This window comes from Cupressus sempervirens, chromosome 10 (genome assembly GCF_028749045.1).
Source record: "Cupressus sempervirens isolate cs-2001-9-10 chromosome 10, ASM2874904v1, whole genome shotgun sequence".
In the NCBI taxonomy this organism is placed as follows: Eukaryota; Viridiplantae; Streptophyta; class Pinopsida; order Cupressales; family Cupressaceae; genus Cupressus; species Cupressus sempervirens.
In genome coordinates, this window is record NC_143127.1 from 988,872,568 (window position 1) to 988,878,874 (window position 6,307).

Here is a 6,307-nt window from a genome sequence, read left to right on the forward strand (position 1 = left end):
ATGTTGTGTTCACCTTTACATTAGCTTGTCATTCCCTTCAATAATTTTTCTAAACTCAGCTTAGATTTTCTTTGAGAGAATATGTTATCTCATCCAAATTTTCTAAAATGTTATGACTAAGCTCAAGTTTTAGCTAGATCAATTGTTTTGTGGCCTCCTCCTCATTTGAACGTGGTACAGTGTCCATGTCCTCGAGCAAATTTTCTAAAATCCTACAACCTAAATCAATTTGCATTCCACTCAAACATCTTCTTCAAAAGTTGTAGTTGGAGGTGTTGTAAGAATTGATAAAGAGAGGCCCTTTGAACTAGATATAGGGCTCAAGTTATCTGCCAAACAAACAAGAAGCAAAATTGAGTATAATATTTGAGTATGATCTCTTGATATAAATGAGCATACATAAATTGAATTTAGAAACAATTAAGAAATAGATTATAGATTGCAAATAACTACTATATGTAAATGCCAAACAATCATGCATTTATTTTTGACAAAAGTTGTAGCGCCAATAAAATAAATAAATAAATATAGACGTCATCCAATACGAGAAGAAACAAAGATTAGATAAGAAAGTAGATACAAAATTTTGATCATCGAGTAGAGAAAAATGGAAATTGGATAATAAATAAAGTATAATCTATTCAAATGTAGGTAAAACAATCAAAACAAAAGGTAAAAGACATGCATTTTTATTTTAAAGTTCATTGATAATTGTTTACAAAAGGGAATTGAACCTACCTTTAGCTACAGGTTCAGAAGAGCCTGATGAAACTTGAAGATCATTGTTGAACTTTAATCGAGTTGAAGATTTTTCTTTATAAAGTGACTGAAACTCTTCCACATGCTCTAAATTTTTTAGAGCTGTTTCTTTGACCTGTTGGGGCACTTAAATTCAACTGTCGACAAAACATTCTGCTTCTCTACTTCAATTAGTTTCTTCTCAACTGCAATCGGTTTGCATTTCATCTAAATTAAGATTTACTTGCATTTAATGATTAAAAACTTCATTGAATTGAATTGAAAAAGATTTATTGTCAACTGGTTGAATAAAATCCCCAGGAAATTGAACTAGTAAACCTTACCATAGATTGGGATTCTAAAGAGGAAGATAATATTTAAAAAAAAAAAACAAATGTGATTAAAAAGAAAAAGTCTTGGTTGAAAATTGAAAAAGAAACACATGCTAATGTCTAGGTTGATCCTATTTCTAATGTTGGTCTTACAATTATAGGTAGCAGAAGGTCATCAAGGATTTCTAAGAAAAAGATTCATAATCCCCCTCTTGTGCAGAAAACTCATTCCTGTAAGAAGACTAAAATGTCAGTGCTAGTAAGTCTTCACTAGGTTATTTAGGTTGATGGTGAACAGGACAAAGACCAAGGCAAAGAGCTCATTGATAATAGCCAAAGAGTTCAAATGACCGTGGGCTCATCTCCTCTAAGGATGCAGACTGAAGCTAACCCAGAAAAGGCTATTGGATCACAACGGGATGCTATCACTCCTAATTGCCTTGTGGCCTCAATGAATAGGAAAGGGAGTCTGGTTCCAATTTCCTTCCCTATCGATGATATTGTCAGTAAATATACTACCAAGGCTTCCAAGCCCAAAAGGACCAAAAGCACAACCAGGATAACTTTTGACAATGCGATTGGGAGAAGCATAGTCTAGTAGCCACCTATAACCAAAAAGGAGGAGCAAACAAGTTGGACTTGAGAAACTTTGAAATTATGCACACAGGTTTAGGGGTAATGAATTGTGAGACAAAAGAGCATTGGGTAGAGATGTCTACAAAGAAAATTGTGCTGCAATCACAAAATGATGAAATTGAGAAGAAAAAGCTAAAAGCTGAAAACAATGCAATGGCTAAGTATATAAATTCATTGAAAGTAATAAGCTCAATTTCTAGTAATCAATCATAAATTGCCTTTGATTCCAATGCCCCTAAAAATCAGCAATTGTTAGAAGATTTAAAAAAAAGGAAAAATGATGACATCTGCAATGTCCAATTGAATTGACATGGTAATGAGCCAAATCACTAAGCTCATGTGGAATCTGCATGGGATTGTTTCTCTAGCCAAGATTGCACTTGATGAATCCCATGTTCAATCTGGGACTTGGAAAATAGAAGTCAAGAAACTATCAACCATGGTGTCTTAGTTAGTGGAAGTAGAAGATTTTGGACTAGAAAAATTTCTTGAAGAGAACCCATTGCAACATGTAGATGCAAGGCTGATTAAAGTTCTAAGAAAAAATATAGCTTGGAGGGTATCCAATTATACTTTTGTGATCTCAAGGATGCAATCATGCGAGAAAGATTTCAAAACATTACTAGAATAGATAGGTAGGGACTTTCACTCCATTGACTCAGCTTTCCCTAGCCCTCTTAAAGAAGGAGATTTTGATGTAGAGATCATGGTCAAACAACATGAGGAATGCATTAAGTCTATAAAAGAGTAATTTGATCTCACATTGTTTGACTTCTCCAAGGTGGCTAAAAGTGAAGTGATGTTAGGAATCTATACTATAAGGAAGCAAAGGTGTGCGGAATCGCTTCCTACGCTAATCTTTGAGAGGAAAATTATGAAAATTCAACTAACTATTGCAGAGATCTCAAGAAATGCATAATAACATAATCAAAATAACAAAGAACACATAACACAATGATTATCATGGGGAAACCCTTCCGGGAGAAAAACCCCACCCTCCAAAACTTGCACAATGTATTATGAAACCAAGATGATTACAATACACTTGCAACACAACTTCTTACAGGAGCGCATCACCCCAACTCGAACTCAGAGAGACTCCTTCTAGCACGAATCTTGCAAACTAAACTCAATTACTCAAACACCTCCCCAAGCCCTCCTTTTATAGTGATTTTACAACCTGAAAACCACTTGTAATTTTACAAAACCATTGGCAAAACTACCATGTCACATGTTACTCATTTTTGAAATTTACATTTCCAATATGAAAAACAACCAGGTTAAAATAGTAATCCCGTCCACAATTTTGTCTCTTAGTCTAGACCCCCATAAAAGTCACAAAATGAGTCATCAAGGCTCTAAAAATGACCTACCTATATTCTACTATGGACAAGACTCATTTTTGAGAACTCATTAACCAATTTCCAATTTATAAACAAGTGGAAAACTTTCACAAACAAATTTTGGAATTTTTCAAAAGAAGATTGCAAGGTTGAGACACATGTTCTCAACATGTACTCTGTGACTTCCCAGTTACTTGAACTATGTACAAAATGAAGCTAGACAAGGACATCTAGAAAATTTTTTTGTAGAACATCAAGAACCCAAATACAACCGCCATGACTAAATTCATGAATGTGTTTAGAACATGGAAGCTAGCACATGGTCAAGGTGATGCTAAAGATGAGGAACCGCTTGACTAATTAGTGGATGACTAGTGTTCTTCTATTTATTTTCTTTCGAGACTTCTTAGTTTTTGGTTTTAAAAGATTAAACTTTGTGTCTATGCACCCTTTTTCATGTTGGTTTTCATAACTACCTCTAACTATCCGAGAATCGGGTTTTCAAGGAGATTCTCGGATAGCTTTCTATCTGAGAATCGAGTTTCCAAGGAGATTCTCCAATAGCTTTCTATTTAAGTTTGAAACTCAATAGTGCTAAGGGTTGGCAGTTTTTGATGGTTATCATGTTGTGACCATTTTATCTGAATTTTATAGTTGTGCAAGTTTTTTAAGTTTTCCACTATTATATCTAAATAGTATTGTTCTTTTTTAAGGGAAATGGTTGAATGTTCGAAGATGTATGCTTTGAATATACTCATTATTAATTTAGTATTGAATTAATGAAATTCCTTTGATGATGGATATTTCTTTTTATGGTGAATATGTATCAATTTTGATTGTTATTTGGAATGTGATTGATAGAGAAACTATGTGTTCTCTTCTTTGTATGCATTTGTTTTTATTTAATTGTTCTTATTTAGATTATTCCCTCTATCCAAGAATAGATGGGAAGCCTTATTACTTTCTGGTTAAAAGTAATCCTTCCTTGAAAAGTAGTTGTGATTGAAAATCTAATAAGGGAGCTTAACCTTACTAAAATTCAGAGAGGAATTGAAGAGGTGGAAAGTCCTTAGCTATTAGAAAATTGTATTTGTCTTGTGAGATTTGGGCATAGAATATTTTATTTATTTCTTTTATTTAAAAACAAATTTGTTCGCCAATAATGGTATATGTGTTCAGTAGTAGGTTGATTTGCAGCCCCTAAATGTATCGGGTTGCTCGTTAATTATTTTTCCATGTAATATGATAAGAGGTTATGGCAAAGATGGATAAAAAGAGATTGCATTTGTGTTTCTCAACAATGAATCGTGAGTGTTCTTTTCATACACAATGGCAAAAGTTTTCTTCTATATCAAGATGTAGCATATGAGTTCTTTAAATTGTGTAACATAAGTGTTTCTTTTGACTAAAAGTTATGAGCTTCACAAAGATGGTTTTACTAAATGTTTGGCATTTTAAACAAAATGGCTTAAACATCACACACTGAGGCTTGATTTCTAGACTAAAACTGTTAAATAGTCAAAATTGATTTATTTTTCTAGGCTTAATTTATTCCTTAGCGTGTGATGTTTAAGGGTGGTCATTTAAAACTAGTAGAATATCCATTCATGAATACTCATTCATTTCCAATTATTTTTATAATATGAAAAAATATCATCTTCAAATCATGGATTGTAACATGATCTTCTTGTTAGAGAAATGTAATGTAAATGGTTTTGTAGTGAGTGTATGTCACAATAAGATTATGTATGTAATAATGAATTTGACATGGTCTCCTTGTTAGAGAAATGTCACTTACCAAAGTCGGGTGTAAACAGATCTATATTTAGATCTGACCAAGCTTAGATAAAGAAAATTAATTGTAAAGATGTGATATTTGTATATTGGGAAATTGTTCCAATTTTTTGAATGGACCTCACATAAGTTAGACGATTTTTAAAAGAAATTAAGAATATTACATATTTTGTATTGAAAAAACATATCCAACTTCACCAAAATAAAAATTGAGTAGACTAAAGATTTATAACTGCATGCAACAGATGCCAGCAACTGAAAGATTCGTAGGAGCTCTATAATAAGTAGAAGTGTACTATCCATTTAGATGACTCTACATTTATGTTTATGTTTTTGTTGCAAAGAAAAAATGATAATCTTGGCAGCCAATAGCTTATACAGAAGTCAAAGTAGACACAGCAATAGTTTATACCCAATCTATTGTTTTCTATTGTAGAATAGATATTGCAGTTCAATTAGGGATATTTGTGAAGGAAAACAATGAGAGGCTCATACAATGTGATCATCGATCAAACTTGCCAAACAAGGAAATTATCCGCTATATTCAGATGCATTATTTTCTTATGCACAAGCATGTCCCCTATATTGGGGAACTGCCCTGCAAGCATTAGGCAGAAATATAGTTGTAATGCAACCTTATATTTTCATAACCAAAAGATATAAAATAGCTTCACATAAAAGAACATTAGCATTTTGATATACGAAAATATAAATATTTTAAACATAGAATGAACATTATATGGATCATCAACAAATCATCATTTTCCACTAATAACATATTAACTTGCTTAAAAGTGAAGGGAAAAATGGAAAAATGAGATTGTTGATAAGATCAAACATGCGAATGACATATTTATTATTATATTGAGAATAGGAATGGATATTGGGAATAGGAATGACTATAAAGTGGGAATATGTATTCCTATTTCATATTATAATTGACGAACCAAACAAAAAATAGAAAGGAATGTTAGATCTGTAAGAAAGGGGGAATGTTAGATTTATTACATTAATTAGGTTAGTTTCTAAATAAATTAGTTAGATATATAGTTGCTCAAAAATTATTCCCGTAAGTAATTTTTATAAGGGAAAATAAGGTTATATAAAGTTGTTCACATATCAATGTGAAATAATTCAGCATCAATTTTGTATGTATCAGAATGTATCTATAAAATCTGAATCAATAATATCAGCATTTTATAGTTTAGCTCTTTCATTTGATATCAGAGCCAGGTACACAGGAAATGGAGAATTAACTGTGAGATGAAAATGTGTTGTGCCTAGCAATGACGAAAATGTTTGTATGCAATAGTGAAGTTTTCAAACAGTACTCAAGGGCATTGCATTCATTATAGATGCAAGAGGAATAATTCTGTTTGATAGAAAGAATATATGTTTCTAACGGTTCGAGGAGTCGAAGAAGACAAATTTCCTATCAGCGCATTCAAAAAAATGGATTGAGGA